Below are 23,356 nucleotides of genomic sequence, written 5' to 3'. Positions count from 1 at the left end.
ATGAACATCATTTGGTCTGCAAACAAAAATCAAACTAAAAAGGGGAAAGTTAAGGGTATTTTTAAACTCACTTATGATTTGTGGCTGAGTCAGTTTTCACAAATGCTTCATTTAGCAGTGGAACTGAAATATGATTATCAAAGTACTATCTGAAAGGAAGATGGAGAAATTACTGCTGGTGAGACTTCTGGTGTTAATGAGATTTCCCCTTCTTCCCCTTCTTTCTCAACTCTAGGCATTATACTAGTATTTCGTCAGAAAAAAAAAAGCACAGACCTAGTCAGCCCATGGCTCCTGCCCAGTTTATGACCATAAGGTCCACATAAGTTTTCAAAGGCTGTTTTAGAAGTTATACACCTGAAACTTGTTGGACTCAAACCAAGATAGAGGGGGAAAAGCATATCTTGTAGCAATAAACAGTGGCACATCAAATGCCAAGTTCTAAGGGTGTTCATGCCTGGTTTAGTTGAACAGGAGCTCAGTTTCAAGCACTGGAGGCCCATCCTGTGAAGCCCTTTACCTGTTATAATGACACTGAGCTTCCTGGAGTTCTTTCTTTTGAAAGAAAAAGACTCTCCTGAAGAGAAGCAGCAATCACGTTAAAAGGAAAAGCAGTAGGAAAAGAAAAAGCTGCACAGATATCTAGGGAAGTCCTGCAGCAGCCTCCCCAGCTGTACCACTATGGTCCTGTCACTAGCATATCCAAAATCCTGACCTTGATTTAGATATAAATCTGTTCCTTGTCCAAGTCATTCCTCCTGTACAACCTAGACGCCACTATTTCTTGTTTTCAGATCCATGCATGTCCCTGACATGCTAAAAAAAGAGCAAAGCCTTCACTTGGTCACAATTTCACTTGACACACCTGAATGACAGGATGCTGTCCAGAGGGATCTGAACAGGCTTTTTAAAGTACACCCATGAGACTCTTCTGAGGTTTAACAAGACCAAGGGCAAGGTGCTGCACCTGGGTTGGGACAACCCCCAGTACTGACACAGGCTGGGGGGTGAGCGGATGGAGACCAGCCCTGGGGAGAAGGACCTGGGGGTGCTGGTGTTTGGGAGGCTGGACATGACCCAGCCATGGGCACTCAGCCCAGAGAGACAAACGTGTCCTGGGCTGCATCCAGAGCAGCAGGGCCAGGGATGGCTTCTGCCTCTCTGCTCTGCTCTGCTGAGACCCCACCTGCAGGGCTGCATCAGCTCTGGGGTCTCAGCACAGGAAGGACAAGGAACTGCTGGAACAAGTCCAGAGGAGGCCAACAAAATGATCAGAGGGATGAAGCATCTCTCCTATGAGGAAAGACCAAGAGAATTGAATTTGTTCAGCTTGGATAAGAAAATGCTTCAGGGTGACCTAATTTCTGCCTTCCAGTACCTGAGGGAAACCTACAAGAAAGATGGAGGGGGACTTTTTACAAGAGCATGTAGTGACAGGATGGGGAGGGGGGAATGGATTCAAAGTAGGAAAGAGTAGGTTTAGATATTAGGTAGAAATTCTTCCTATTGAGGGTGGTAAGACAATGAAACAGATTTTTCAGAGAAGCTGTGGATGCCCTATCCCTGGCAGTGTTCAAGGCCAGGCTGGACGGGGCTTTGAGCAACCTGGTCTAGTGGAAAGTGTTCCTGCCCATGGTGGGGGTGTTGGAACTAGATGATCTTTAAGGCTCCTTTCATCCAGAACCATTCTATGATATTTATAAAGTACAAATCTCCTCATTTATAGACAGTATTTGAATAGTGGGATTGTGGCCTGCTCATGTCATAAGCATTTGTGGGATTATACTACAAATATTACAGCGAAAATGCAACCCCACCATCCACTTTTACTATGTTTAGGAAAATAGGGGCAGAGGCACTATTTCTCAGTGATCTAAGTGTTCTGTTTCTTGTTTTTGTGGAGAAAGAGCAATCTATTCATCTTGGGACAAATGACTGAAGTCAGAACTGTTCTTGGCCATCAGACTTTCTGCATGACCTCAGGCAACTCACTTATTGTCTTTCCATGCCCCAGTGCACTTGTGAGGAAAGTGAGATTTTATTTTAAATCCCCATTTAACAGGGAAAGAATCATGCACTCCTAGAAAGTACTGAGCAACAGGTAATGGTTCTGAAAGAAAAACAGAAAATGCTTACTTGAACTCTGTAAGCTGCCCCCTTATTGTATGTCAAGTTAAAAAGCATTTTAATACTTGTAACTCTTTGACAATATTCAGCTTTTGCAATGCACCTATGGAACAAGGAACTAATCTTTTTCTCCTTGCAAAAAAGGGGTAAATATTAAATCAGTCATGAAAGGTTAGAAAATAAGGCTATGTAAGATGAGAAAACAATTCTCTTAGGCCAGTCCTGCCTGTAGTGGGGTCTCTAGTGGAGCTCCCACATGTCTCCAGGGCATCAGAACAGACCTTTAAAAGGTTTCAAATTCCATTTCAAGTGTTCAAATTATGGAGTTTGCGACAGCCTGAGCAGTGCTTTGAGAAAAGTCTTTGAGAAAAGATGATCTAGAGACACTCAGTGATTCGTATTCTCTTCAGAAACTGACATAAGTGCAGGAGGCACTGTTGTCTTCTTCTGACATATGAAGTGGAAATTATTTTGAAGTGGCAAAGTGATTATTGTTAGAAGTACTCCAGCCTGATTCTTTTAGAATATTTTTTTGTTTATATCTCCTTTCACTGTATTGTATTGAGAAAACCTTGCATTGAATTATCTTTCACAATAGTTATTTCCCAAGTTTGTTTTTAAAGATGACAGGTTTCTTGACTGAATTCCAAAGACAACAGGCTAGCCCAGTGTCCCACTTTAATTGTAGTTCTTTTAAATTAGTACTAGTAGCAGAAGAAGCAACTATGAAACTAATAAATCTAGAAATTCATGAAATAACTATAGGCTCTCTGAAAAACAGTGTGAATTATTCATCACTTTAGTTAAACTACTTATCGTTAGCTCAAGTGGCAAAAAAAAAAAAATTAAGACAGCTGGTGCTTTAAAATCTTAAGAAAAATGCCTAAGATACAGCAGCATTTTGTCTTTTGGGAAATGAACTTGACTGTAGTGTTCCCTCCCTCAAGAATTCAACTTCTAAAACCCCAAGAACAAGAAAACACACACTCTTTTGGGAATGTCTAACTCTGCATCCTTTTAATAAGGCAAACTTTTTATTTCATTTGGGTTAAATTGGGGAGTTAAAAAACCACACATCATATTTTCACTCTCCTACTTTAAAATGCAGTCTGTAGGTTCAAAGAAGGCAAAGCAATCACTCAAAAATCTTCTAAGACATTTCAGAATAGAATATATTAGAAAGCTACTAAAGAGATGCTTGATATCCAAAGCAGCTTAGAGCACAAAAAATGGAGGTTATACAACTCAACTTAGATGCTTATGTAGATTACCACAGTTCTAACAACAAAGCCATTTTTTCTCCTAATGATCTTGAGGCAAGCAATCATTATTGTAGTTGATCTTTCTACTCAGTACTGGTCAATAGGTTGGCAGATTTGTTCATCCTAGTGCACTACACCCATCCTGGTGTACTAACTGCCCATGACTGGGCATCACATTTTGTTATCCTCTTCAATAAAGATCTTATTTCTTGAGAGACACTTGACTTCTAAATAAAACAAAACAAAAAAAAAAAAAAAGGAGCATTTACACCATTTTATTACATTAAAAAAGAATTATTAAGTTGGTAAACTCCTTCCTCCCTGCCTTTATACCCAAAGAACACACACAAAAAAATCTATTTCTGAAGGAAGTTGCAATTAAAATGCAAAGAAATAAAATTTGACTGAGACACCTCTAAAATGTGACATCAAGAAGTTGAAATGTATAAAACCAACTAATGGATATTCACTGTCAGCTAAGTACTTCACACTAAGCATTAGAATTTACTACCTTATTGTTTTTAAAACACTTTGATCTATATTTATTCTAGGCTCACAATAAACAAGACATTTCTTTTAACAAGCAGCTCCAGTGAAGTTACACAAACCAGCATTTTCACATGCTCAGAAGCACACTAAAGAAGGACCAGAAGCAAACAGTTCATTTGGGAAGTTCTGCTCCACATTCTTTTCATTCAAAACCCGTTTCATCTGGCCTGCCATTTGGCTAGGTTTGGTAATTCACAAAGCTTGCCTCTGAAATTGTTATTTGTCTGCAGAGTTTGGTTACCTTGATCAGATGTTTCTCAAGTATTAGGGGAAGAGCTAAATGGGGAAGAGATGAACTATGAACTTTGAAGTACTATGTACTTCAAAAACTAGACCAAAATCAGAAGCAAAGTAAGATTTCAGAAGATTTGTTTTTACATAAATGTTACTTTCTCAAAGAAGCTGATAGATGTACTGCACCAAAATATAGAAGTTTAAATGCACACTGTTTACTTACTTAAATATAGACTTGAGGTAAAGCTTAGGAAGATTCAAAATGCAAGAGTTCTCGACCAAATGGTTGCTGAGATATCCACACCAAGCATTCACTGCCAGCATCCTGGTTAACAGCTCACAGGTGCACACAGCCATGGGCAAACCCAAGAACCAGGTAAGTATGTGGTCACATATCTCCAGACTACTAATTCAACTTCCCTGGTCCAGTGAGCAGCAAGAACCAGGCTGATTAACACAGGAAGATGAGCCTGGAGCTGAGGACAAAACATAGTGAGCAAGGACATCATGGTGACAGGGTCCACCAACAGAAAAGGCAAAGTAAAAATGATGAACTAGTCCAGCATTCAGGAGAAGGAGAAAACAGGGCTTCCACGTAGGTCCCGGGTCTGTGCAGAACAGAGGACCAAAGGCAGGACTGTACACAAACTACCAGGAGTATGGAGACAGCCTCCACCCAGAAACATCACACTCACAACCAAGGGAATGATACCATCCCTGGGCCTAAATAGAGCTCCTGGGCCAATGGACAGAAGGATTTGTGGAAAGCATGTGTGGGACTCTCCAGGCCCATTTACACCAGTTGGTGCCTTCCAGGCCTCCCTACAGTCAGACCTAACTGGCTTTGTTCATGTGTTGCCTCTTCTTGTTAGAGTATAGATCTTTGTTGTAACTTTTTCTCATTACTAAAGACTCCTATTCTACTTAATTGTTGTTCCTCTGGAAACAGTGCATTGTCTGTCTCACTGATCTCTCCAAATCTGTATTTTCCTGAGGTGAAGGAAGGAGATAAGAACTTCACATAAAATTCTGGAGACAGATATTACAAATTTCTACAGAATATAATTATTACCTGGTGTTTTGTTCTCCAAGCTTTATTGGAAATCCAAAAACATGTGGATTTTGCTGGTTTAGTCACTACTGAGCACCAAGCTTTTATTTTGATAAGGCTGTCTATTCAAATCACACCAATATCCTGAATAATAAAGATCTCTGACAATCTCTTCCCCCACCCCCCCTTTTTTTTTCTTTTATGGACAAAAGGAATGTTTTACTTTCCTTTGTATTGAATTTCCTCTGCCTTCCATTGCTGAGCTGGACTATAGTTTGAGATCTTTCAGCCTGTCTTCCTAGCTAGTCCTCCACTTCCTTGGCTGACTGAAGATCTTCAACAAAGTGGGTTCCTGGCTATCCATTTCCATTTTCTGACCACGGGACAGATCTGCCTTTCAGACCTTTCAGACTGGGAGGGACTTCATGGTAATCTTGTCTGGCAGGACGTTTGCAAGAAGTCTCCACCAGCAGCAGAACTTACTCCTAGTCCTGCACTGGGCTCTGTGGGACCTCAAAAGGCTGAGGCCAGGCAGCAAGGGATGCGGTGAGGACAGGAGTGATGTGTCAGAGAGCAGATCAGACTGGAGCACACATATAGGCTGTAGTGTCTTTTCCCCCTAATGTGCTAATCCACTCTGTATTGTCACAGTTTTGGTGGAAATGATGTGTCTGGCTGGCAGGCAGGGGTGTAGGAAGGAGACATTTTTGAGCTCTGCTATATATAGCACAATCTGAGGAGCTGCTGCTATTAATCTGTATCCCAGCAGCAATTCTTCTGCAACAAAGGAAGAGAGAAGTTTGGGGGCCATGCAGTTCCCAGGATGCAATACATACATATATCATACCTCCTTACTTCCAAACTTTAACTTTAGGCTTTGCCCCGGAGAAAGCCAGTGCCACATCTCTCATTCTCACCCACAAACCCTTCTCTCCCTTTTCCTGTTTCTTTCAATCCTTGTTTTCATGGATCAGTCTCTTTGCTGCATTATCTACCAGGCATTTACCAGTTTTGGCTTATGTAGGCAGCTCACCCTCTCCTCCAGGTGCCAGTGTGAACACATGAGGCCTCCCCACTCATTTTTCACATCTTTTTCAGCTGAGGATTTAATCCAGGGATAGCCCCCTTCAAAAGCAGTGAAACACCTACAGCCTCAGCACCCAGCCATTTTTCTTGTCCCTGCAGCACTCCAGACTTCTCAGTGCTATTTTAGGAGTGATTATCATCCCTCCATGGGTTTCCCATATCTTTGAGGGTAGGCACAAGAAAAAGAACAAGTTATTCCATTCCCCCCCAGCTCTCGTTTGCTCTTGGGTTTCTTGGGTTTTCATCCTTTCACCTGGGTCAGCTCGTTTTCCACCCTAGTCCCATCAGTCTGCTGAATGCTTTTCTTTTCACCACAGGCTGCAAAATGACTGCTCTGCTGAGGACATGCAGTCTCCAACTGGAGTGCAGACTGGAGCCCGAACACTGTAATTTACAATTTGCAGTCAAACACACCATCAAGCAACACACAAAATATCATGTTGCACTCCTTGCTTCCTCCAAACACTTATCCCTGTGCAAAAGGGAATAATCCTTCTTTACCAGAAGCCCCACCCAAGGTTCTGACTCTTGTTTTTCCTGGTTACTGAGGTCTCCTCTAGGAAAGCCACTACATAAAATTATTAATAGCACTGCAGAATTGTAAAGCTGCTCACATTGGTGTGGCCATCAGCAGCTAAGCACAGGCACACGAAGACCTGCCAGGTATGTGGAGTGTTTTTTTCACTCATGTCTAGTGCATTAGAAGTTCAAAGGCCAAAATAATGACGTGTTTGTTTCTGTTGAGAACAGCCAAGAAGAAAGGGCCATAAGAACATGTTACATACGTTTTTTTAAATAGTGTATATATTCAGACACCAGGGGTTTTTTACCTCTTAGAAAAACTGTTTCAGGATTAAGAAATTTTACATAATCTCAATCTCCATTATCTTTTATTATTGTATTTTCATTTTTCAAAGTTTCACGACACATACCAGTTAAACTGAGTATCTCATCTATAAATCTTCACGCTATCCCTTTATGTCCCTTGAAAGAGCACTGTGCTATACAAAATTGTTGCTTTCAACAGAAAAGATTTTAAAAGAATTTATTCTCAAAAAATTCATAGGTATTTAAAATTGTTTTTCTCTTTTGTAATCTGCCTGAAGTTTAAACAACATTTCTCAGGTGAAGAAAGTAGCTACTATTACTGCTGCCAGTTTAGGTGGTTGGGTGCAGAGGAGAGAATGAGAAGTTTAGGAGAGTCTTCATTATTTACTACAAACCAGTAAGGTGGTATCATCCCTGTGGAGCTTAATGTCCTCTGTGACAGGTGCCTGGGCAGCAGTCATAAACCCCCAACACCTACCTCTGAACAACCTACCAGGCTGGTCATTTCACCAACAGCTCATGCTCATCTGTTGTGCATTTATGAGTAAGCTGCCAGAAACACAAGCCTCTGATGCTCTGAGCCACGCCAAGTCAAAACAGTCTCCTCCTTAAGATGAAAGGGGGAGGAAGTATTTCCTCTGTCATCTCGTTTTTGATAAGTGCTTTTGTTAAACTGCTATTTCATAAAAATTAGCCGTGGACAGAAAATTTGTGCACTTGCAACCCAAGCACCTGCAGGAGTCATGGGGCCAGCAAAACATGTGCTAAATTAGGGCGAAAAGTTGAAAAGCTCTCTAATAGAGACAGAGGTACAGATAAGGGTAGTTCTGTGGGCCAGTATCGGGAAAGAAAAGTGATGGAGCAGAGACTGTCCAAGATGCTGAGGCACTTTACTCCTACAAACCAAGGCTGCTGTTTCTTTATTATGAACACAGTCCTGCAAGGCAAATGATCCAAGACATGTTGAGCACATTCATTATCACCGCTGTCCTCTCTAAATTTCTCCCAGCTAGTTATTTTTGGGAGTGAAGGAGATGGCGCTTTAGGAATAAGGGCGCATTAGTGCCTGTGGGATGGAAAATGTCATGAAAACTGTCCTTCAGGGATGTTAAAATAAAGCTGTGGGTAACCTTGGATCCAAAATGAATCTTTGCCACTTATAATACATAGTAAAATAAAATAAAAGTAGTACTTTTAATGCTTTCCAATTAAACATTTATAAATCTAGAGCTAACTTTATGCAGAAATCCAAAAAGAACCTGCATAAAATTGTTATAAAAGTATCTAACCTCTCAAGCTGGAAAAAGATATCCAATGATTAGTAAATATTCGCCTAATGCTTCAAAAAAAACTCATGTAATTCCTTAGAACTTCTGAAGACTGAAGTGACACTGCCCCCAAAAGTGTTAAAACATAAACAAGCATCATGATTTAAATGTCAAATGTATACAGATGAGATTTCTGGATACTTTGTGGTCCAGTAAGTTCTTTTGGCCCAACCAATTCATCTTGAATTCAGCCACATCAGTTGCAGCACAAACACTCGCATGTTTACCCTTTGCTTTTCAAGATCAAAGCAGTATGCAGCACAAGACTTTATGAATCAGTCACAGAAGTAAATTTATGCTTATCAGGTGAGCCTGTTTCTCTTCAGCCTTCGAGGGAAACAGTGAAGATTGGTTTTCCACTTTCTGTAGGGCGGTCTGTTTCAACTAAAGACAGAAACATCTTAGCTTGGGGATGAATTAGTAGTATATTTGATTCAGAAATAAGGTGTACTTGCAATTTTCATGCAATATGGCAGACATTGATCTTCAATTTTCACCTCCAAGATAAAGCTTGCTATGGAATTCCAAGCAAATGGAATTTGCCAAGAAAATCACCTAGGCCCTGCCTTCATGTCCTACCCTATAAATTCGTAACTGCACCTGCTCTTCCTATTTGAAGGTGTCACTGTAATCCTCACTGTAGGGTGTTTTTTGTGCTCGTTGGACTCTACCTAAATGCTTTCTAAAAAACACAAAGGTTTTTAAGTTCTCTGACAAAAGGCCAGAAAATGGTAAATTATTGTTTTCAATTGAAGCCCAATGTATAAACATTTTATTTATAACTGTGAATGTGTGCAGTTACATTCCTTAACCTATTAACCTATGTTATTAATCTAGGCTTGCAATGCCATAACTGGCTGTGAGACCAGCTCTGTTCAGCAGTAAAACAAGAATGTGTGTGCACATACATGAATATGTGCATTTAACACTGGAGACAGTGTCACCACTAATGGTATATGGGAATAAGATAATTAGGTTTTTATTAAAAATAATACAGAGTTATACAATACATATGAAATCAGTAAATTCAAAGTGTAGGGTGTTAATCATTTCCTCCAAAAAAACACCCTGTAAAAGTCTCACATTCCCTCTTCAGCAGCACAAGTTTTTTGGGTAGGAGCAAAATGCCTTGCACAGTGTTCTACTCGGTGACTGATGCACTCTGAAGGGGACTTCCATCAGTTCACATGGAGCTGCTATGCATTTGTAATTGCCTTTATGCTGAAGGCAAAGGGTATCGAGAAAACAGCCACAGAGAAAGGTGTGAAAGAAGCATCTATGCTGTTCTCCAGAGTCTGGAAGTTGGTTTCTGTATAAATATAATCAGTGAGAGCATTGCAGACAGGGATTTCTCCTGCCTTCTATCCCATAAAGCTGGAGTGAGCTTGTTTTTCAGCTACAATTTCATGGCCTGTGCTCTCAGCCTTCACAGCTGAAAAAGTTGTGGCCCCCACAGAGCCTGAGCGATAAGGGTAAAGACAAGATCATTCAGCAATGTCCTCTGAATGCCAAGGATTTTCATATTGCATATAATATTTTTATTGAAATGCCAGGTTCATTTCCATCTTTCTCTCCTGGGAATGATGAGAATATCCATAAAAAACACATTTGGGAGCATTTTACCACTGGAAACAAGAAGTCTTCAATTCTTCCTGGATTGGTCAGACAACAAATTTTTTTAACTCATGACATCATGAGCTCCATGCAAAATGTCAGCTTTGAAGACCAAACTTTATATTCTGTTATCATGTTTAAAGCTCATTAAGTCAAAATTTCAATTTTGTAGATTCAGGTACTCTTGGTAAAGGATTTTGAAGATGTTTTTCCCCTTCTGCCTCTCCTTTCATTGTTCGTACCCCACAAAAGACAAGAAAAATGCATGGGTGAGGGAAAGAGGCTGAGGAATGGGGAAGATTCTGCACATCCATTTCTTGAATAGGGATGAAAAGCAAAGAATTTCTTTCATTTGAGATTACTGTTAATACATACAATTGCTTTGACTGCTTAATTTCTGTGTGAGGAACAACTGCAACTGGGAGGAGAAAAAGACTTAACAAAAGCTGATGAAGAATGGTTTGTCTGAGAGAAAAGCTCTGAGATAAACCATTTTTCTGTCTGTTGCTACTGAGGCTATTAAGACCATGAGCTGCAGGTACCACGCTGCCTCCTTATGACCTGAACAAACAGCGTGCCCTGGCAGGTCACTGGAGCTGTGGAGGGAGGTTGGGTTAGCTGGTTGTTCCCCAGGGGCAGCTCCAGATGCCAGTCTGAGGCCCTGGGGGTTTAGTGTCTACTATAAACCCTGCTGGCTGTTACCAGACAGTGACTCACAGACTAAAGGAGAGCAGGAGTCTGGCTTTATGCTTTGGAATTGCACACCCTGGCCAAGTGGTTTCCTTAACTGCGCCTGCATGGGCTTGACACTCGGCAGACACATGTTGTACCAAATAAGCTCTTGAGTTACATCCAGCTCATTTTCTGAGAATGCACTCAGACACATCTCAACATCCATGTGTTTAACCCCTGGCACTACTTTGGTGCATAAACATGAGTTCTCATTAGCAGGGAAGCCACCCATGCAGAATTTATGAGCAGAAAAGTGATGTGCAGACTGTGACGGATAAGAGCATATTTTACATGAAAAACATTGCAGGGACAGAACTGGTGAGAAAGCGACAGAAAGGCCATACACACTTCTCCAAACCGGCTGCTGTCACATGCTCTGTATTTATAGCAGGTTATTTTGGCAACACAGGCTTTCATTTTGCATGATGCATAGGGCTTGAAGGGTTGGACTGTGCATGAATACATATCCACATACAGGGATGCAATGAATATACCAAGCAAGGTATCTTTGTTCTCAGTGCATTTACAAAACTGGGCTTCATTTCGCCAGTTTTATAGTGTAACAAATGAGAGCTGACAGCAGTTCTCAGCAGCCCACCTTCCAACCAGAAATGAGGCAATAATGTATTTCAGGTGCTTTAAAAGGAAAACACTGTCTCTTATTAGTGGCTGAACACTCAAAGATGACTGCCACTTTGAGTCACCAGAAAAAAAGGAATTATGAGACTTTGCAGGCGGTGAGTTTTTTCCTGAAATGACACTTGTCAAGGTATTAAGCAGTACACCTGGTAGCAGCTGATTGCTGGATTAGGTCCTAAAAAAGGTACTAATTTTAGAGTGTCTTTGTCATGGTTTAAACTAGGAATTGCTGTGAAACCAGGTGTCCAGAAATACCAGCTGGGAGAGAAGAAGGAGGAAAAAATTGTGCATCAGGTCCAGCTTAAGCCAACAGCATCAGGCTTTAAAACAAGGATGCAAGTTAGAGTGAAGGCAGACCCAGCCTTGTAAAATAGCAGAACTGTGCTGCATTTATCTAAATGGAATTCATTGCAGATTCAGAGAAATGTAGAAAGTTCAACTTTGTAAATATGCCACTGGCCTGGGACTTGGGCTAAGACAGCTCTTGGCCTGCAGATTTTCTGTGGACAAGCCAGATGGGATCTCTCTCTCTCACACAAAACCACAGCTGTACAACAAGAATGCCACTTCCCTGTTTCACTTTTTAGGGAAGAGGGCAGGGATTTTTGCACACAATGGAATGAAAGTCCCAGGGAGAAGGAGCCAGGAGAGAACAACTGGCAGGTCTGAGCTTACATGACTGGGGTTGGGGAAAAGGAACTTGACACTACACTGAATATAAGTGACATGGCTTCCAGGAAAAGGGGGAGGCTTGCCAGAGCTGTATTTAAACAGGTGGTTTAAAAACACCATCTGTGATTTCAACTTCCAGTGCTGAACCAGAAGGAATTGCTTTTAGGGTAGGAGTAGATGTAGATGAAATGCCATTTATGAGTCTCTGGGACTATGATAGCAAAGGTGAGCCAAGATGCTTTTAGACCATGTTCTCCACATCAGTCGTGTTTTGATGCTGTGGCACAGGGGAAGGCAGCAATAGTAACACATATTGTCATAGCACTAATCATGGCAAAGCTGATGGTCCAAAGATATAAAAAAAGGCGGGGCTTGAAGGAGGAAGTCTCAAGTCCAAGAGGCATAGTGTTGGGAGAAACAAAAACCAGACAAATTTCTGAACACCAAAGTCCATGGCATATGCCATCCCATCAGAGTCCTCAGGGCTGCTAATATTATACAGATTTATGGCCACACGCAGACTGCATTTTTAAGGCCACAACAGTAAAATCTAGGACAGCTGGTCAGGATTGTTGGTTTGCATGACCAAGGGTCTGGTAATTTCTTTAAAAGGACATGGTCCAAATTGATGGGGATTGTTAGCTTTGGGTACAAAGACATTGGCTTCTGTAGCAGGGAATGTTGCACTTGGGGATGAGGATGTGGGAGGAGAGGCTCTATTGAAGCAAATAATGACTTTGCAATGAGTTTAGTAGCTGTGCACAAAACTGATCTTGTAAAATGCATCATCTTTAATTAGATTATTAGACTCTCATGTGTGTGTATTCAGTGAAATCCTCCATCATTTTAATTACTAAGGGTGCAGTGGATGATCCAGGTGACAAGAGTATTTCAGGCAGGAGAAAGATGAATTCCCCCAGTTAGGGCTAGGAAGGGGGGTTTAAACACAGCTGTGTTTTGAAAAAAATTCTAATATATTGAAAGGTATGATGTGCCAATTGCCTGTTCCTCTTGCAAGGCTTCCTATAAAATGAAGGGAGGAGAGGATGAAATCACAAAAGACACTACACACCATTAATGATTGTGCTGCAAACACTGGAAATATTATTAACCTGCTAACCACATGTGTGGGTTTTCATACAAGTGGCTAAGTAAAAGGTAAGAAGTAATTTATCTAATTAAAACCTGAAATGGACAACTTTTTATTTTCTTGAAAGTCATGAGCACTCCCAGCATCTCAGTCTCAGTTTAAGTAGCTAAATTGCCTGAGGAAATAAAAAGCTTTTAAAAAGTCTCAGACAGGATAGCTTTGAAATTTCAAGCTGCCTCTATAAAATAAGAACAAAGCAGACATAAAACATCACAGTTTTTCATCTTTTAATTTATTTTTTCAGTTCATCTGGCATAATGTTCATATCTCTTTCTTTGTAGAATCCCCTAAAATCTTGAACTGTATGACATGGAAATCTGTTTCTTCAAGCCTGTTCTTTCATAAAAAGCTTCTAGCATTGCCCAGTAAGGTTGACTGACACTTCGCATTACAGGACACAGCTGCTTCTGGCTTAGCCAAATGTTATCCATTGGACCTATATCACCTCTGCTCAATGTTGGCCTCAGGCCTCAGGATTATCTTTTATTAAAAAAGAAAAATCACTGAATATGGTTCAATTGTTTCAGTATAAAATACTAAAAAAAATACTGGTTTGGACACAAGAGGAATCTTTATTTTTTTTTCTATCTGAAATGCTAAGGTGACTTGCTATTTTGAAAGAGAAAATTGAAGTCTGGCAGAGATGGCTTCCCAGTCAGGCAAAGAAAAAAACCTGGCCAGGTTTCAGATAAAGAGAAAATAACATTTCAGAAATTCAGATTGCTAAAAATTACACCTCTGACTAAGCATGCAGTGCCCCAGCACACAGCCAAGCTGCCTGAGTATCATCCCAGAGTATTTACCAGGGCAAGACTGGTCTTTTTCAAAAGCCCATGTCAGTGAGGTGGCCAGTGGAGGAGCAGAGCCTGGGCATGTTGCTTCCCACAGGAGCTGAGAGGAGGGAGCCATCTGCTCCAAATGCAGATAACAAACCAACTCAGGTGGGAAGGGGAGGAGTGCAGTAAAATAAGGGATTAAGTGAAGGGTAGGAAAGAGAAACCACTGTTGGAAGCAACAGGGAAAACTGGATTGTGCAGGGCTGCACAGGCTTAGTTCAGAAAGCACAGCAGAGCTGTGTGGCTGCAGTGGTTTGGTGGAGGGAGGGGAAGGAGGCTGGACCAGAAAATGCACTGAAACCTGGGGCTAATGGATACGGGAATGAGAGGTTAGGACTAAAAAAGTCATTGGGTTTCCGCTGCTCATAATTTAACTAGGTTTGGATGGATTTTCAGGGACAGTGAAGGATGTGCCACCTTCTGGCAAATCTCACTTCCCTGCTCCAGAAGTCAGGATTGCTGCAGCTGGCTGAAATGCCTGCAGCATCCTCACAGAGTACAGTTTGGGACTGGTTTTGCTACAGCATCAGCAGTTTATAGTGTCCCTAAAAGATAATGCTTTGATAGCACATTAAGACTCTGCAGCTATGTTCCTCTATTTTCAAGGTCTGCTATGCTCATACAGTAAATTATTAGAGAAAAAGGCTATCTTACAGTACATATTGAGAGCTAAATATGAAAAGTCACACGTCTTGAATTTTAGGTGCTACAGTAATAAAAAATCTAAGAAAACAACAATTTTTCTTGCCATACTGCTAATTTTATGGTAAAGGAGTGGCAACAGATCCACAATGCCAGCCCCTGCTGAGCACTGATCACTGTAAATATTTATTGTATCTGGAGTTGTAGCTCACTTTTTTCCATCTTTCAGCACCACTTTCAGGTATGAGATGCCCAGTATGTTCAGTTAGAGATTCCATATGCCACTTGTATTTCAGTTTCACATACTGTGCCTTTTAAATAAGTTTTTTTCCCCCTGCACTTTCCCCCACAGCACAATGAACCACAAAACTTGCATTGGACAAGTCCAAGTGGAGACTTGGAAAAGTGGTCCAGAGCCAAGTGGACCCTTTTCCCATGCCATATCAACTGTTCTTTAGCTACACTTCTCACTCCACAAAACCTTTTTATATGTTGCTTTTTAAACAGACAAGTGGTTCATTCATATTTGATGACATGTCTACTGAATGCTCTTGATCTGATGGTGGAGAAATATGATTATCATTTCTATGATAAATATGATTGTCATTGTATGATTGTCATTGCTATTTCTGCAACCTCCGTCATTTCAGCCACATCACAAGGTTTTGCTGAAGTCTGGTGAAATGATTTATTGCAATGACAAGTCCAGCCCATTAAAACTATTGTCCCTCCATCTGGGAGAATTAGGAGCCTTTCATGTAACATTTATATGTAGGTTTAACTCCAGATAATCCACCTACGTAGCAAGCCCACCATTTTTCCAGTGCAAGAGACTTCCCCTTCAAGTTACGATGATTCCTGAAAAAAAAGAGCCAGACAACTCATGTTTAATAACCAGAATGTGTGGTCATGCACACTATCTGCAGTCATATGGCTGACATATGATGACTTCTGCTAGAAGAGCAGTGTGTTTTACTGCAGTTTGGTTTCAACTGTGTTTGATTTCTTCATTACTAAAAACTCCGGTTCTTTCATGGGAAAAAGAGACAAAAATGTTATGCCATCTTGGGGCCCCACATCATTACTCTAGAAGCTCTGAGATCACCTAACTCGTAGCCTATTTTGTCCCAAGTCCATTCATGTTATGAATTTTTTACCCTATTTTGTACTCTTTTTGAGGAACTTTACATAATATGACCTTGCTGTCACTCTTTGTTCCCTTCAGAGCATTTGAGGTTTTAATAAAGACATACTCCAACAAAATGCATCAGATAGAAGCTTGAGGGTACAAATGTTTTAAGGACAGACTAGATTTAAACAAAACCCTCACACTTCATGACTAGCATAGAAAAAAAATGAATGATGTTTCAAATTTTTAGATAATGGAGCTCGGTAGCACAATTCCCAGATTTCTTTGGGCAATTTCTCAGCTTGGAGAAGATGTTGCTCCCCAACCAAACATTTCCAGGAAGCTTAAATAAAAGATGGCTCTGATTTATTTTTCTACAAGGGCTCATGTAGAATAAATCCTATTATGCTCTAATCTGCACAAAGAAGCAGGTGGGCTGAGAGTTTCATCCCTGTAGTTCTCAGCACCATGTGTTACAACGCTCTGCCAGATTTAACACCTTCCACATCCCTGTCAAAGATTATCTTCTAGGTGACAGTCAACAGCCGGCAGGCATTCAGGTTGTGCTGACAGTATCCATTCCTCATTATCAGCCTCTGAGCTGTTGACCCAGAGGAACATGTATTTTCGAGGCAATTAAATAATAAAAAAAAAAGTATATGAGAAAGTATCAGCATCAGGTTAAAGATAAAAAAACAGAATTAGGGACAGACTAGGAAGAATGTGCAAAGTGTGTCTGTCCTTCTCTCCCAGGGAACTGAGCGCAGGACACAGGAGGGGAAACACAGATGCTGCAGTGGTTCCGTGGCTCTTGATGGGACACAGGGAAGAAGATGGCATTATTGCAATGGGAAGAGAGGGAAGAGAACTTGAAGGTCGTGAACTCCATGGCTAAGAGAAATTGCTTGTTTTTTCAATACAAGCCAATGAAATTGTCTTTCCAAGCAAGTGTGAAGTCTACATGGCCTTCAGTGAGGTATTTTTGGAAGGATGCACACTACATGGATGTGGGGCTTACAGAAGCATAGTGTGTTAAAAATCTCTCTGAGGATCAGAAAATGCTTGTTCTTGTTTTGGTGCTTGCATCTCATTAGTAACATTGTGCTAAAAGAACCAGTAGTTTGCCTAAATCCTTCATAAATATCTCAAACTAATCTGGAGTAAGAAAAATTCAATCCTTTCAAATCCTGCAGATGCCATTCATAATAAAGAATTCAAGTCCTGAGGAGGAATGCTATACAAAATAACCAAAGTAATTTAATCAGATTATCCTGATGCCTCCTTTATGAACTCTTGTCTTTCAGTAGCTTCGTTAATTTTATCCTGACTCGTCTCCCCTGTAGACAAGATATTTTTCAGCAATAAAAGCAGAGGATTAGTTATTGACTAGTGTCCAAATTTGGTTTTGCCTTTCGCTTATTTTTGAGAACAGTCCTTCAGCGTGCTAATGAAAATTAAAAAAAGAGTAACTCCCTCCCTTATTAAAGATGGCTACAACTTCAAATCTTCTTAGGCACTTCTGAAGTGAGATAATGATGAACTCCAGTCAGCAGCTTGGAGAGATGACACAGTCTCCCCAGCCAAGGCTTTACTTCAGTCAGGTTTAGTCTCTAAGAAAGGATCTTCTGGACACTCTCAAGCCCATGAAAAATTCGTAACTGCACCTAACTTCTGCCTGGCAAGAGCCTGGGCAATTAATACTATCACGATTTATATATATATATTTAATTCATTATTATTATATCTATATATATTGCTTATTATATCATATATATTATAGTCTCTGGTGAAATATACATTTCTCATTACAAAGATTTTGTTAGAGTTTTCTTAACATGTTCAGAGGTTTAGGTTACAAATATGTACAATCAGATCAAAACAACAGTTTGCCAGACCGTTTTATTCCTGTGTGACAGTCATCTGGCATAAGGTTTTCAAGGGGCATATTAATAAAAATAATAAATTTTGTGGCACTGTACTGTTACACAATAGTACATCTGAGTTGGTGGTACATATTGTATTTTCATTACACATAGCTAACTGAGATATTTGGAATAACCTGCCTTGTAAAGTTCCTTGTTGCAGGATAAGGTGCTAGCAAGAGTGAAAACACAGGAGATTTTTGCTTTTGCCTCTCTTACTCTCAATGGTCTCTGCCTTTCATCACAGTCAAAAGATCCTCGGTTTTTTCCTATAAGGGATTAACCAGAGCAAAAGTTGTTCCTGCAAAAATATGGAGGTTTAATCCCACTGATCACCTTCCTCCTTGGTGCACATTGTTCCATTCCATCCATGAGAAAAAAAAACTTGTGACTCCCAGAACAAATGCACACAGTTTACACAATCGAACAATCTGCTCAAAATAAAGACAAAAATATCCAGACGGACTTGTTGCACCCTCCTTATCCTTTGCTCCACAGGGGACCAAAGGCAGAAGATAAGAGTTAGGAGGAAAGTTTTCTCTACTTTAGAACAAAATCAAAGAATGCTACTTCTTTTTTATAATTTTTAGATCCTTCCTTGAAATCTCCATAACTCTGCCATTGGCATTAGTCTAGTAAGGTCATCAACCAACTATCTTAAATCACCAATTATTTTTTAAATTTTTATCTTTTTTTGGCTGACTTTGATTTTCCTGGAATCTTACTCAAATGTGTATGCTACTACACAGTGATTTAGGAAAAGAATCACCTCTTCTGCAAAGACCATTCAGTTCCTGAAATATTTCACATAAAACTTACTTCCTCTTGCATTTTAGTTAGTCCATGAGTCGTGGCACAGCACTGAAGAGAGTAAATCAGTTTTCCATGCCTGTAATTCTTCTTTAGAATGAAGAATTCATTCTAAAGTTACAGCTTTCTGGTACAAATCTCTGACCTACCCTCTGTCTACTTGCAGTGGATATCTACAATTTTAGTAACTCTAGGCCTCATCAGTGTAAAACAGTGCCCAGGTTTTGTATCATCATACAAGTTATTAAGGACACTGGAAAGCCTCTTGAATTTTTTCCAGTGGGACACATGACTCTTTGCAGTGAACTTCAACAGCCTGAGACAATAGGCTTAAAAATCAGGGTATTACCTTCAGCCAAATCTTTTAAGAGTATTCCATGGAGGACAGATTCATCAGTATTGATTTATACCTACTCCAGCCATGACCAGGTAACATGATAATACAGCGTATTAATGAGAGTGAGCCTTCAGCTGCAGCGGGAAATTTATAGAGATGAGCAGTGCAAACACACATTGGGAGTTGCACTTCTGGATTAGAATAAGATTTTGAAACTTCAATTTGATTATTTGTGGAGATAACTTTCAAATTTGACTATTTATGGAGATTCTGTGCTTAAATGGGAGAATATTTAAGTATTGTATTTAAACTGGGAATTTGTAAGCCGTACTGCATTGTGATGAAGTCAGCTGCAGAAGGTGATTTAAAAGCAGCAGTGCTGGAAATATAAGCCTAGATCTCTTTGATTAAAAAATCAGTGGCACCAAGGTTTCCTCCTGCTAGGAGTAGAAGTCCTTCTCACAGCTGGCAAGCTTCAGGCACACTTTCTATCACCAGACCATGAATCCAATGGTGGAGACAGATGTACCCAAGTGGTGAGCTCAGTAAACAGTGCCATTTTTCATAGCTTTATTATCTGTAAATCACGGGAATATTGCCAGGAGTATTGGCAGCCCTGCAGCCACACCTCACCCAACAGAAGCAAAATGTCCCTGCTGGGAGTCACATGTGTGCAAATTTTTTGCTGGCTTGTATGTAGTAGGCTTTGATGGCCTACTTCTGGTGTCCAAGGAAATGTCCAAATCCCATCTCCATCCCAAAGGGGCTTGTGGGGAAAAGCATTTCTTCTGTATCAGAAGGGGAACAGCAGAAAGGAGGGGAACTGCTTTAGCTGTGCTGGGCACAGGCCATCACCATGGAACTTGGCTGGTGTTGGTGTCATCCTGAAAGTGAACATGTTAGGGCACCTTCTTTTGCCTCAGGTCATGCAATCAAAGAGGGCTGTGTCCTAGCAGAGGAAGGGATGGATTGGGCAGCAGAGAAGCAGGGGACCTCCTCGCCACCCCATGCTAACACACCTGCCTCCTCCAGAGCTGAGCAGAAATCAACAGGGCCACAAGTGCTTGTGGCATAACTTTGGCTAAGTCACAAAATTCTTCCTCCTTTCCTTCCTCTCCCCTTTCTTCCCCAAATGCTCTAACATCTGTAATTAGAGCAGTTCCAGTGGGAAGTGGAAGACTCAAATATCATTACTTTAATGCCACAAACCCATAAAAGAATAGCAGCCCAGGGATATAAAAGAGTGACAAGATTAAGAAAACTCTCTAAAACACTATTCTAAAAGCTATATAGAATAGCCTAATACTTGGGCAGTTTTCTTGGGCTCTTTTCTTATATAGCACAGCCCTGCTATATAAGCAAGCCACATCCCAGTTTCATATTAGAGTATGGAGATGCTAAGTTAAAGACATTTTTTCAGAAGCACTGATTTACTAGAGTCTACGCTCTTCTGGTGGTTATGTTTCATGCAGCAAGATTTGTGTTGCATTTTATTTAATTATCAATTAGATACTAGGGTTCCTGAATGAAAAGTGAAGACACAAATTCACAATCAGATTCACATTAATGTACTTTATAGAAAAAATAAAAAGTTCTTTATTGACAATATTTTCTCCTGCAGCTTCTAACAAGTGTAACTACTTAAAGAATCTAATAAATTATATAACATAAAATGTAAACAAAGAATATAGAGTATGTAAAAAACTGTAAAGAATATGAGACATATAATATACCATAAGCCTGAAATATTTTAACCTTCTTTCCCTCATCTCACACAAAAAAGGCAATATAACCTATCTGGCTTTCTTTTCCAATCTGTACCAGTAAGAGTCTGGCAAGCAAGGTCTGTTTTCTATTGTCCCCTCAGCAGCTGGCCACTGGGCGGATGGAAACCTCTGCTGCTGTGAGGCTCTCCAAAAGCACAGAGCTCATGTGCATCTCCCAAGATGCAGCTGGGTGGGTTGATTCCTCTGTTCTTACTTCACATATACATTTGCCATGACCACACCACATCAAAGACAGCAAAAGAGATGATGAGATAGCCTCTGGTTTAAAGCAGGCCAGTCTGCTTAGGGCCAGGAGCATAACTGCGACACCCCTAGATTCCCTGAGCACTACAGAACTCTCAGTACAGACTGTTTTCACAATTTATCGAAGGAACTCTGTCAATTACAGCTGAAGAATCCCATCTCTACTGTTTGCTGTGCCTAGCACATGATGCCTGGCCAGCACCATGTGCAACACAGCATTTCATTAACACATCCAAAAATGAAGTTTGGATTACAGCTTGTGGAGCAGTAGTTTTAACCATAGAGCCTGACCCTTTTCTTTAGCCACAACAAAATGAACAGAGCTGCCTTAGAAAGAGGGCAGAAAATATATTTGTAAGCATAGTAATCAGCTCGTCCCCCGCTTCTCCCCCCACTTCTGCAAACACAGCCTGGCTGTGAAGTCTGTCGTGAAATCCATATGTGCTGCATTCTGGGAAGGGAGTGATGGGAGAACATCCTTTTCATTTCCTAAATTAAAAACAGTGATTGAATTAGCCCCCCTCAGCATCACCGCTGCCCCGCATAGCGTGTGACCGAGCTGGATGCATCCAAACAATAGGCCCATACAGATGATGCACAATAATTCTCTGGATGAGTTGGGATCTGTCTTCTCGGCACCTGCTGCAGCTGAAGCCCCCATCTGTGCTCCCCAGGGAGCTACGACATGTCAGTACTTAATGTGCTTGGTGTCACTGCTTCCTGAGCTCTTGTTTTATACGAATGAGGCAGAATTTGGAGAGTAGAAGGTTGGGGGGAACAGGGGGAAGGGCGCACAAAAGCTCAAGCACACAAAGAGCGTGAGTTTTAATTAAAAAGCAGACTGGGGGGACACCCACGCTGTGGGCTAGCTCTTAGTGTAATGCAGAAGTAATTAGGCGCACAAACCTCAGTTGTTAACACACTCTTCAACACCTATTATCCCCAGTGCTACACAAAAAAAAAAAAAAAGGAAAAGAAAAGCGAATCCCTGTGTGAAAGGGGCTGGAAAGTTAATTTTCATTTATTTTTATTCAGGTGGATCAATGAAATGGAGGAAAAGAGAACTGGGAAGATGCAACCCTAGGCAGCCAGGGTCTGGGTCTCCCTTCACTCTCCTTGCCCCACTCTCTCTCTCTATTTACCACAGCATCCTTCTTGCCAAATACATTTGCTTGCTCCCAAACTATGAGCTTATTTTGTTCTGGGTCTATCACCTGCTTTGTTCTCTTTCCTCCAACTACCTCACTTTGTTACTCTGAGTTTCATCACTCTTAGTGATTACTGCACCTGTATCCACAGACTTTGCTGAGAGCTAAGAGGAAAAACATAATTTTTAATTCGTCTCTATAGTCACAAAACCATGTCCTTATTTCTTTTCTCTCTATATTGAGCTTACTTGCATACCTGGTCCATATGAGAAGTGATCACTCTGCACTGCATATGGCAAATGACAGAAACTCAGAAGCTTCTCTTTGGAACCAATTACTTCCTGTCACTGCTTTAAAAGCCCAACTTTCCTAATATTTCTATTTCAGGGACTTTTAACTGTTTTACAAAAAAGCAGCTGTGAGGGTCATTCTACTTACAGTAAAGCTTGAAATTGAGGGTAGCTATGAATAAAAGGTATACACTGAAAAATGGTACAGTGCAAATTAAGTTATCAATTACCACATGTCACATTCTGGCCCCTTAGTCACAGTGAGTAAGCCATACCCCCAAATTAGGGCTTTTTGTATATGCTGACTGTTCTGCCAGAACAAATCAGAAGCAAGGCCCCTGAAGACATGAGATAATACCAGTTTCCATGAGATCGAACATGTGGCATCCTGGCTTCACATGATTAAATTCTGTATCTCTCCCATACTTTAAATATTTATTTATTTATTTATTTATTTCTTCAAAAGAGTATATAAAATCTCTAGGATTTTTTTTCTTGAATTCAGCTGATGGAAGTCAAGTGTCTGCATCTGTGGGTAGGCATGAAACTGAGTGTCCTGCTTTCTGTCTTCAGCTTGCACTTCAGAAATAAAAAAAATCTGACTGCCTAGCCAGGTAGGTGGTTTGCTGCTCCACCACCCACTAAGACACAAAGGAACTGCTTCTTTCACGTCAATAAAGCCTGACTCAGCTCCTGTTGGACAAAACTTCAGGCATGCAGGTTTGGAAATAACAAGGGGTCCCTAAAGGTCACTGAAATTGTCACTGGAAGAGTCAGGAAAAAAGCTGAACAGCCTGGTCTTCCAGTTCCTTGAAGAGCAATAGCTTGGTTTTTTGTGACAAAGTGACAAAAACCTCCTATTTGCATTGTTTTGCTCTTTGCTGTTATTTATTTTGTTATGTATTTTAGTTATTTATTTTGTAAGCAAATTCTCTTTCCT

The sequence above is a fragment of the Parus major genome, chromosome 2, assembly GCF_001522545.3.
Source record: "Parus major isolate Abel chromosome 2, Parus_major1.1, whole genome shotgun sequence".
Lineage (NCBI taxonomy): Eukaryota > Metazoa > Chordata > Aves > Passeriformes > Paridae > Parus > Parus major.
This window is presented reverse-complemented; position numbering follows the sequence as displayed.